Here is an 11,852-nt window from a genome sequence, read left to right as displayed (position 1 = left end):
GGCCCGGTGCTCCTGCCACTGCGGGGAGCCTTGGGCCCTTTAAAGCATCGCTGGATCTCCGGCAGCGGGGCTCAGGCGGCACTTTAAAGGTCCCGGGGCTCCCCGCAGGAGCCAGAGCTCCGGGATCTTTAAATCCCTGCCCGAGCCCGGCTGCTGGAGCTCCGCCAGTGATTTAAAGAGCCTGGGGCTCTCCGCAGCGGCTGGAGCCCTGGGCCCTTTAAATCACTGCTGGAGAAGCCGGTCCAGTGTGGCTTACTTTCACCTCTGGGTTCAAGCCGATGTTCAGGATGACCTTCAACCTCTGACTGCCAAAAACTGGAAGAGGAAGATGGGTGGATCTCCCCAAAATTGGCCTGTTCTGTATGATCTCCCTGAAGCTCTGGTACTGGCCAGTGTCAGAGACAGAACCTGGGCTAGATGGACCATTGGTCTGACTCAGTATGGCTGTTCTTAAGTAAATACATCTTCCATGTTGCCAGTGCTTAGAAACTCACTGCAGTCATTTTCTGGGCATTGTGGAACTTCACACCGTTCACAACAAAAACAAAGCCCTGTATTTCCTTTCCAATATGAGCACAGCTCTATAGTATTCTAGTCAGTGTTTTGGAAGCATATGCCATTGGGTGTTCATCTTGCAGAAGAACACCCCCAAACCAATATGAATTTGTATTGACTCAGATCTAAGGCTCTTTGTTAGCCTCAAAATATTCAGTACCAGTGCTTCTGGGACAACCATTTAATTCCAAAAAGCTTTTCTCTTGCTAATCATCCCCCTGTTATTCTTTATTAAGCAGCATGCTTAATCAAATTGTGACAAATCAGGGATTAATTTGTTTAAGCAAAATTAAATGATTACTAGATCTCTGAACTTCTTTGGGGGTCATTCCATTTGTACAATTCTCTCCATCTTTCTTGGGTCTCATCAAACTCCTTTGTCACTGAGCCCACATCTCATGTAACTACATTAATTCAACCCGATCTGGCATTAATTCCTGTTCAATTTAAGGCTCTTTTTCTTTACCAAGTTGTGAATGTTACTGAGGGCTTGTTTACACGGGGACACTCAGGAGAATGAAGATGAACCAGCCAGAGGTGTGAAGTTTATGGGCACAAGTTAACGTACATTAAACCACTGTGTGGATATTCTATTCAGAAGTCAAGCTTTGGTTTGCTGTAATCCTCCAACTACAGCAGACTAAGGACACTTTACTGATGAATGAGAACACCCACACAGGGGTTTAATGCTTTAAGTTTTCACCTCTAGGTGAACATTACATTACATTACAACAGTACAGCTGTACCACTGCAGCTGTGCCACTGGAAGGTCTCCGCTGTAGCTGCTCTATGCCAATGGGAAATCCAACTATTTATTTAGAAACCATCCCCAAGCAGTGGTGGTAGCTATGTCGGTGGGAGAGCATCTTCCATGACAGTGTTGTCCACATCGGCGCTTCTGTCTGTAAAACTTATGTTGGTCGGGGTGTATTTTTTAACATCCATGACCTACTGGGGCGGGGTGGCGACTCACCAGCACAGCACCTCCTGCTGGTCATCCAGGGAATTAGCTCTTCCAGCACAGAGCACCCTCTGCAGGCCGGTGTCTCACCTGCCACTGGCCCCCAGGTCCCTCCCGGACCCCGGTGCCCCTCTATGTCAAGGTTCTGCCCCCAGCAGTAACCCCCAATCTGGGTCTCCCCACCCAGGGGAACCCTCAACCCCCACCTTGCCTCAGTGGCTACTGCCAGTCACCCTGGAGGCCCTGCTCTCTGGGGCAGACGGCAGTCTATAAACCACTCATCATCGGCAAGGGGGGATTGGACCAGCTGCCTCTGCCTATCTATGGGCTGCCCCTTAGCAGCCCCAGTACCTTTTGTAGGCCTTTGACAAGGCCTGAAGCCTGGAGTTTTGCTAGGCTGGAGCTCCCCAGCTCCCTCTGCCCTTCCCCAGCACTGCTTCACCCTAGGTACCCTTCGCAACTCCCAGGCACTCAAGTTCTTCTCTCTCAAAAGCTAGAGAGAGAGTCTCTATGCTAGCTTCTGGCCCACGGCCCTCTTATAAGGGCCAGCTGGGCCCTGATTAAGCTGGCCACAGCTGTGGCTGCTTTCCCCATCAGCCTACCTTTCCCAGCTGCAGCCCTCTTCAGGGCGGCTTTAACCCCCTTCAGGGCTGGAGCAGGATGACCACCCCGCTACACCGACAAAAGTTTTACTGATAAAAGTGCTAGTGTAGACATAGCCTTAGTTGATCTGCCTTAACTTTCCTGACAGTCCCTTGTAGATAAACCCTTAATTTCTCATTGTGGCATTGACTAAGGGGGGATATGATAGAGGTATATAAAATCATGAGTGATGTGTAGAAAGTAAATAAGGAAAAGTTATTTACTTGTTCCCATAATACAATAACTAGGGACCACCAAATGAAATTAATGGGCAGCAAGTTTAAAACAAATAAAAGGAAATTCTTCTTCACACAGCGCAAAGTCAAACTTGTGGAACTCCTTGCCTGAGGAGGTTGTGAAGGCTAGGACTATAACAGGGTTTAAAAGAGAACTGGATAAATTCATGGAGGGTAAGTCCATTAACGGCTATTAGCCAGGATGGATAAGGAATGGTGTCCCTAGCCTCTGTTTGTCAGAGGGTGGAGATGGATGGCAGGAGAGAGATCACTTGATCATTACCTGTTAGGTTCACTCCCTCTGGGGCACCTGGCATTGGCCACTGTCAGTAGACAGGATACTGGGCTAGATGGACCTTTGGTCTGATCCAGTATGGTCGTTCTTATGATTATTTTTGCCCCAAATCAACCTAGTTATTTCCATGCCATTCAGCTCCTCAAAGATCTGGGACATGATGCTTTGGTATACTTCAGGAGCAGAGGCAATTCTGACAGGATGTCACTTTACTCTTGTGGAGATTCTGTGCCTCTGCGGGAGCTCTGTATTCATATGGCCTGCATTTTTCTGTGCACCCCATGCAGAAAAATGCAAAAAATTCTGCTGGGGGACAAGTGCCTCTTCCCCTGCAGTCCAAGCAGCACGTCTGTTCCAGCGTGCCTGAGCAGCCTCAGAAATGAGGGAGAGGGGCTGGGCATGCGTGCCTGCATGATCACCGTTGCGGGGGGACTGAGCATACGTGGTGCGTGCCAACAAGTTAGAGACTCTGTCCCTCTCCCTTGCTACTGCAGCTCACTGGCGTGGAAGAGTAGGGCTTTTGATTATGCACAAGGCAATTTAGAGGCACAAATGTAGCAGCCCTGCCTGAGTTAATTGAACTCATTCTCTGAGGCAGAAATGTAGCAGCCTGCTAACATTGTTAATGTTCCTATTGTTAGCTAACTGTTCCCATTCTCAGTCAATTCCCACCAGGAGCATAAAAACCTGTGAAAGTTTTAAGGCCCCTACATTGCCAGAGTGATGTAAAGGAGCCTTATTATAAATGACAGTAAGGGAATCCTCACCTAGGAAGATCTATGTGGTTTCTCACTTTTTTTCCTGTGCCGAAGTGGCACAATGGGGTTAGATTTCTGCTCAGGATTTATTTTACTTACCCATTAAAAAAAAAAAGACTTTGAGGGCAAATAAAACATTTACCAAACAGTGAATAAAATGTCAGGACAATCAGAACCAAGCACTTCCCAAAGTCCTCAGCCAGGTCCAGGACAATGATTAGCAAAACTGTATGACTTTCATGTGTGAAAGTTTGAGCAATTTAAAATGACATTCTACTTATTTTTTGTTTTGTTGCTGTTTGGTGCTCTGTAATGTAATTTAAATGAAAATCCAGGATTATAACTGGAATGCAGGGTCTTAGTTACCAAGTGTTTGTAATTTAACTTTCATGTGTTTAGGAAATGCTGAATAGTTATTGTGACTTTTTTCTGTATTGTAGTTTAAATAAATTACCAAAACAATTGAAACTGGTGTGATTATATTGCATTATTTTGACAAATAAAGTATGCAAATTTTTTCAGAATTTTATTTTTTTTGGCTCAGAATCCCCCCAGGAGTAGTCATCTAAACATAGCTACCAAAAGGGGAGTAAACAATCCAGTATTTTGCACTTTTTTTTATTGAGTTGGACCTGCCAAAACACTTGGCTTACATCAAAAACTGAAAGTAGTCTTGCATTTTGAAGTCTAGACACAACCTTCTTTGCTGTTCTCATAGGGTAAAATAGCACTTTTGTTTGATGGTCTTATTCAAATCTTTTGGATCCATAAAATTCCATAACTTGCTTGGTTTAATTACAGTGGCCAGTGTTAACTCAGTCTGCTGGGATCTTTGTTCAATAACATTTAATTTTATCATCTGGTCAATTTCAGTTTTCACTTTATTGTTCAGTGCTAATGGCTTGTGCATGCATTTTTGGCAGCCCATTAGGGTTTATAAAACATGATTATTATAGCCTTCATGCAACCCTGTCCATTAAACACATCATCAAATTCTTTAGTAATGTATTTTCCATCCTGTTCTGTATACAAGTTACGCACCCATTTGATCATCTGCAAGCACACACAGTTCCACTCTTCCTGTTCCACTCTTTCAAACTTGGAGTGGTATCTGTCCCTCATACAGGTAATGGCAGTGTGGCTTGGGCACAAAGACTCATTTTGTCCCCATAACATGTCTGGTATTCAATCTCAAATCTTGGTGGTCACCAGTAATTTTGTTTATAGTTGTAATTACATTGCACTCAGTCCAACTATTTATTTTGAAATTAATTTTTGGTCACTTATTTTCAGTGTCAGAAGCTAACCTTTTAAAGAAACTTGGAGCTAGATCCAGAAAGGGATTTAGGCACCTAACTGCCTATGTGACTCAATCCAAAATGTGGATCCTCAAAACCTTGCTTCAGTGGTTCAGCTAACTCTGTAGGCCCCTACATTCCCTAGGCACTTAACATGTCTGCCAGTGAGCAAGTGCAAAGCTGACTCAGTCTAGGTACACGTGTGCCTATCTCATGCCTAAGCCTCAGCAAAATCCTCAAACTAGGCCTTTCCTTCACTAGCTTGCCTGCAGGGCCTGCTCTGGTAGTCATGCTCAGAAGCTGTCTACCAGATCAGGTTCTACACAAAACAATGCCCAGTGATTAGAGGATATAGGAGACCCAGGCTCAATTTCCCCCTCTGCCTGATGTGGAGAAGGCATTTGACCCTAGATCTCCCCCTTTTCAGGAGAGTGTGCTAACCACTGGGCTAAGGGATAAGTCTGGCTCAGTCTCTCCTGTTGAAGCTGTTCCACTGCGTGTACGTAATTAAATATGCACTGGAGCAGGGGACTGAAACCCACCTCTTCCACATCCCAGCTGAATCCCCTAACCACTGGGATATAGAGTCAATCTCTCTCACTCTCACTGGCCCAATGCATATTTAAGTATGTAGGTATTTCATAAAAAGTGGAACAGCTTTATTATGTATAATCAATTGTCTCACCTAGCCACTGGTTTCTTGTAAAGAAAATGTGCTTTTCCCAAGTGACATCCAAATGCAGATCACACTAATCTTGACATTTCAGACTGACCAGGTCTCGCAGTTTGCAGTCCCCTTAATGCTCTGACTGGAATACAGCTTCAAGGACTTTGGCCGGGCACCTGTGGCAGCTCTCTAGTCTCCACAATGCCATTGAGTTTCAGGAAAATTTGCAAGTGCTAGAACTGCCTCCTGCAGTTCTCTGCCAGCTTCCCTCCCAGGCTCAGGGAATCAAGAGGCTTCATTTGGTCCATTTTTTGCCAAGATTTTGCTTACTTCTGACACCATGTAATAAGGGTCTGACACAACGGAGTGCTGGTAAGAGCTGATCATTACTTGTTGATGTAGTCATCTGCCTCATTGCATGGCTCAGTAATCACAGACTCCAGGGGTACAGGAATCATGTCAGAAACCATGGTACTCATATTATTAAGGTATTTTAGTTTAGGCCTGTACAAGCTGCTGTGGTGTTAAAGGCACAGAGTTTTTAATCAGATTCAAAGTGCATCCGTTATGGGAGCTATTCAGAATAAAAGTGGTTCTTAGTTAAAGTGTCTTGAATTATATTAAAATCGGACATTGATTAGATGTGGAAGATGGAAGATGGTGTAACATGGTGCTATTTGCACATCTATGAGTTAAGCAAAATGGCAAAGACTAAAATCCACCCCTTCTGCTGCCAAAGAATGCGCCCCTGAAGTCTCCTTATTTTCCCCAAGTCAGTGAAAGCAGACAGAGATTAACAATAATAGTCCACATTTCAAGAGTCATAGCTTCCAAGGGTAGTGAACAAAGGTCCCAGGTACTATTGGGCCCATCTAACCACCAATCCTGCCCCTACAGATAAGCTGCCTTGAGTCTCAGACCCCTCGGGCCTGGCAGGGTGTCAGGGGAGAGAAGGCAGCCTTATGAAACCACAGTAGAAAGTTACAGAACCCTCTTACAATCAGAAGCTGCAGCAGCTACAGGGAGAATATACAAGTGACTGCCAATAACAACTGTAGCATATAGGAATAGGGTAGTGTTCCTTTAAATAGTTTGTACGCCCTCTACTGGCACTCACCGTGTTCTGTGTTTTAGACGCCACCAAAATCCAGCCAGAGTAGCAGTGTGTATAGCAGCAAAGCCCTGCATGTTGGCTATTAGCCAGGATGGGCAGGGATGGTGTCCCTAGCCTGTGTTTGCCAGAAGCTGGAAATGGGCGACAGGGGATGATTACCTTGATGATTACCTGTTCTGTTCATTCCCTCTGGGGCACCTGGCATTGGCCACTGTCGGAAGACAGGATACTGGGCTGAATGGGCCTTCGGTCTGATCCAGTATGGCCATTCTTATGTTCATGTTGTGTATATACATTAAACACAGTTATTTGAATCCCACTGTGACCAGGTGTTTCTTTAATATGTTTGTTGTGTGACGAGCAAAAGAGAAGGGCCTGGATAGTTAACCATCATGCATTCCTTCAGCCTCTTGTCCTAATTAGACAGTAACCAATTAAGGGCAACTATGGATACTCAATGGGATGAGACAGCTAATTCTTCTGTCCTATGGCAGAACTCAGAAGTACAGGATTTGCATTCGAGAAGCGTTACAAGATTATTTAAGGTAGCAGCTTGGAAGCATTTGGATCTTTCCCTTGGCCCAGTTTTCAGTTCTCAAGAACTGACGTTTACTGCCTTATTGCAGAACCAGCTGGAATTGTTTTTTCACAACTTTTTGTGGTTATGATAAAATTAAACTGCTGGTGCCAGAGCTGCAATTCTTATCTGTTCCAAAGACACAGCAACAACGCCATTATTCTCAGAATGCAGCCAATGCACATCTATTTTTGCATCAGGACACACTGCAGGAGAGATGCATTTCAGTAGGAAAGTATACCATTGTAATAGCTCTCTTATTTCCCCCACAATATCTCAAGATAGCAGAGAGAGGCGTAGGTAGGGCTTGGGTTTTCTGCCTTAACCAAATTCTGATAAATGTAAAAATAGGAAGTTACAGAGCAACAGCAGTAGTTGAATCCAAGTTACAATAGGTCTTTTTTGTTAACTAGATAAACTAGATTGAACTTCTTTGGTCTTTCCCTAGAAGGCAGGTTTTCCAGCTCTCAAATAATTCTTGTAGCTCTGTTCTGAGTTCTCTCCAGTATTTCCAATGTCTTTTTAAAAGCATGCATGCCTGGCCTGGACACAGTATTCCAGTATAGTCTCACCAATACCGCCTACAGAGGCAACAGGGCCTTCTTCCTCCTGCTCCATGTTCCTCTGTTAATAGATCCAAGGATCGCGTTAGTTCTTTTTGGCACATCACCATAATGAGAGGAAATGTTCAGTTGGGTATCAACAATGACCTCAAGTCCTTATCAGAGTCATTTCTTGCCCGCAAGTATATATTTTTAGTTTTATGACCTTGCATTTGACTGTATTAAAACACGTTTGATTATTCCCCAGTTTACCAAGCGATCCAGATTACTCTGTACCAGAGACCTGTCCTTGTCATTATTTACCACCCAGCAGTCTGTGCCATCTGCAAACTTTATTAGCATTGATTTTATATTTTCTTCTTAGATCATCGATAAAATTATTGAACAAAGCTGGAAAGGGGCTACAGAAACTCCCTAAAAGTGAGGGGGCCACCGGCACCTCAAACGTGACCCCTTCCCCCAAGGCCTCGCTCTCCACTAGCTCCTCTCTGCCCCTTCCTCCCTGTTGCTCACCCTTACGACCGGTAAAAAGGGCTATGCTCTCCCGCTTTTAAAAGCGGTGGGGCTATAGCCAGCTGGCCCTCCTTGTTCCCAGCTCACCTGGAGCTGGGCTAAGTACCAGTCCCTAGAGGATCTCACTAGAAATAGCCTCCCAGTTACAGACTCACCTTTTACAAGAATAATTTGAGATCTATCAGTTACATAGTTTTAATCAAGTCAAGATGTACTATTCGATTTCATATAGTGCTGGTGTTTTAATGACAATGCTACTGGTATTGCTGTTACCATTATAGGAGAATGGTACTAAATCAAACAACTTATATTTTGCAACACAGCAAATTTTCTCAGACTGCTGACCTATCTGAACAATATGAAATTAAATGAGACCTATTTTCCTTTAAACCCTATTAACTGGGATTAATTATATTCCCATCCTTTAACTCTTTATGGATGAAGTCCTGTGGATCAGCTGTCCCACGGCTTTTGCCAGGATGGACGTCTAACTAACCAGCCTAGTTACCTGAGCGATCCTGTTTGTTCTTTTTAAAATACTGATACATTTGCTTTTTTTCCGATCCCCTGGAACTTTACCCATATTCCAACATTTATTAAAAATAAAATCAATAGCTTAGCCAATTTCTTAAAAAGTCAGATTATGCAGACCTGCTCATTTAAAACGTTTCATCTTTAGTAGATGCTGTGTAACATCTTCCTTAGTTACTTTTGGAAAAGAAAGTGTCCGAATTATGATATAGACGCCCCATCCAGCTTGGTTCCAAATATGGAACAGGAATGTTTATTGAACACTTTTGCCTTGTTTGATATTGATGCAATTTTGCCATCTGCATCTAGTAACAGTTCGATATCATTGCTAGGCCTCCTTTTTCCCCCCCATTTATTCAAAAACTTTCATCTTGTTGACTTTAACTCTATTGGCCAGAGCTATTCATTGATTCTATTTGCTTCTGATTTACCTCCCATTGTTTGTATTTGTTGCATTTTTTTGTGTTGCTTTCATGGCCTTCCTTAAGCAAGATTTTTTTTTTTAACTGAGTAGCCTTTTTGTGTCTAATAAGTGTAGGAATTTGGACACCAAGTAAAAAATGTTTAAATGCCTTCCACTTTTTCTTCCTTCTTCTGTGTTCAATTTCTCCTCCCAATCACTTTTGCTCTTAATTATTTTTATCTTTGAGAAATTGCCCCTGCTAGAGCCCCAAGTACATACATTACTGGTTAGAACTGTGTTCTGTAGATTCTTGCATTCCTCTGCCAAAAGAACTTGCGTTACACCACTAAATGGGAAACAGAAGCAGATTTTGATGGTGACGCGGGCAAGAGGCTCTTAAGATCAGGCCAAGTAAAGTGTTTATAAAAGTTGCCTTTTGTTTGAAAGCTTGAGGTAATTCTCTGCCAATTAAAAATGAAGAAAACGCACATGGACTGTAGAGTTCTGCTTTTGTAATAGAGGCTTTGTCCCTGCTTTACCAGCCTGTACTGGAAGCAGTAGACACTGTGCATGCACACTTATTCTTGAACTCGCTAGAGGGAGAAATTGTCATTGTTGGCCTCCAAAGCAGCACAGCTCCCTTTCAAAGGTGAAGAGGCACATCAAGATCTGGAAGAATAATTCCTCCTTCCTGTATTCCCACCCGCAACAGTCCCTTGCCTAAGTGAAGCATACACAGGTTTTAGGTTTGGACCACCTGTTCCAATGAAGAGCCTTGATAGAACTCTGCATTTCAACATCATTCAGTGAGCAACCCCATTCCTCATCCCAAAGATGAAGGAGACATGCCATTAACTAACTGCATAAGAGGATAACAGAATCAAAGCGGAAATCTCATGCCAAAGGTCACAGAGGACGTTTATGGCAGTGCAGAGTACAGAAGCCAGATCTCAGGGACCACACCTACCCTAAAGAAGCTAGGCAGCTTACTATGTTTTGGTTCCCCACATCTTTTAACACACCAGGTCTACACATAAGAACGTGCCCTGCTGCCAACCAATCATCAAATGCCTGAAATGAAATCTAGCAGCGATACCAATTCACCGTAGCCGAGTTCAGGAGTTATGTCTACAATGCTTAAACAGAGTCAGTGCTGCAGTCTGGCCATCCCACTCTGGGGCAATGCATATTTCCCTGCCCCCACCTAGAAGCTCACTTGGAGCTGGTCCTCAGAGATCACTGAGGCAGCTTGGACTTGCTCTTACCAGTTTGTGGTCAAAACTGGACTCAAAAGCAATGCTTCATCTAGCAAACATCCTGAAGGACTATCTCCTCCTATCCCCTCCTTCTCTCCACTCCCCAGGCAGAACAGCCCCACACCTCCCATAGCAAGTGCAGCAGTAAACCCATTGATTGCTGGTTTCACTTGATCTCTGATTGTGCTATGTTACTATTGGAACAGTTTTCATCACCTCACCAAAGCTACCTTGAAACTACTTTTCCTTGCTTGCTGAGCAAACAGCACGAGTGAAGTGGTTAGCCTGAGCTCTGCTTTGAGGAAAGGCTTAGGAAATAGTGCCAGTGCCTAGGAATCACACAAAGTTGTCATAGGCTTATGAGAGTTTGAGCTCTTCTCCCAAACTTTCCTTTGGCTGTCAAATAATAATGCACTGCGTCAGGTTGTTGTGCTGGAAACTGCAGAAGTACCCAGTGGGCAGTGTAACTGCAGTTGTGTAATACAGTGCCAGTGTGGATGCACAGCAAAACGGCACCAGGACCAGCCTGGCTAATGTGGACATACTGCACTTTTAGCACTTATACGGGTTCATTTCTAGGGCACAGATCCAGCCTGAAGGGGTAGAGTTGCGTTACATCCACTAGTCCATTGTGGCTCTCTTGCACATGTCTCAAATCTCAGAATGTAGACAGATCAACTGTAAGATCAGGCTAACACTTACCCTCTCGATGGCTGGCTGACCACACAGCCACTTGTTCTTAAAACAGTTCCAGCTGCATCAGCCTTCTCAACTACTGGGATGGATTTGACACTAGGAGCCTGTATTTGCTGTTCTTGGTGATCTTCATTGTCAATGATGGTGTGGGCATTTGAGCTTTCTCCAGATAGGAGGAGGTGAGTACATAGCACCCCAAATAGCATGCAGGGGAGTGCAAGCACCACACCAGGAGAGAGAGACCATGCACACCTCATGGCAGAGGGAGTGAGCACCCATGCAAAGCAGGTGGTGAGATCTTGCAGCAGATAACCTATGCTTGGAAGCCACCATTGACCTCTCTATGGAAAGGAGACTCTTACTCTTTTCCCCCCAGTGTTTTGGTGAAGTGTCTGAAGTTTGACAGCAGCAAAACCAATAACCCTCCTGTTCTAACTGCAGTCTAATTGCAACCAGTCCTGTCCTCTTGGAATGAGGAATCTGGTTTTCAAAGGACGCCCAGCTGAGAAAGACTTCAAATGGGATCTGATTAGCACATTAAAAACATATGTTCATATGGCAGTCAATTGTGTATCATCTGATACAATCCCCTTCCTCTCCTTTTTGTACACTGTGTTCTTCCAGCTGAGGCCCCCGCCATAGCTCTGTCTTCACGGGATTAGGAATCTTGGCATTTTCAGCAGTTTCACACGTTGTGGATGGTTTATCATTTAAGGATTTTCATACACATTTTACAGTTTGAGTAGCTGAGTTTCTTTTATCAGGAATCCACCTGGTGCTCATAGTA

This window comes from Malaclemys terrapin, chromosome 1, assembly GCF_027887155.1.
Source record: "Malaclemys terrapin pileata isolate rMalTer1 chromosome 1, rMalTer1.hap1, whole genome shotgun sequence".
Taxonomy (NCBI): Eukaryota; Metazoa; Chordata; order Testudines; family Emydidae; genus Malaclemys; species Malaclemys terrapin.
This window is presented reverse-complemented; position numbering follows the sequence as displayed.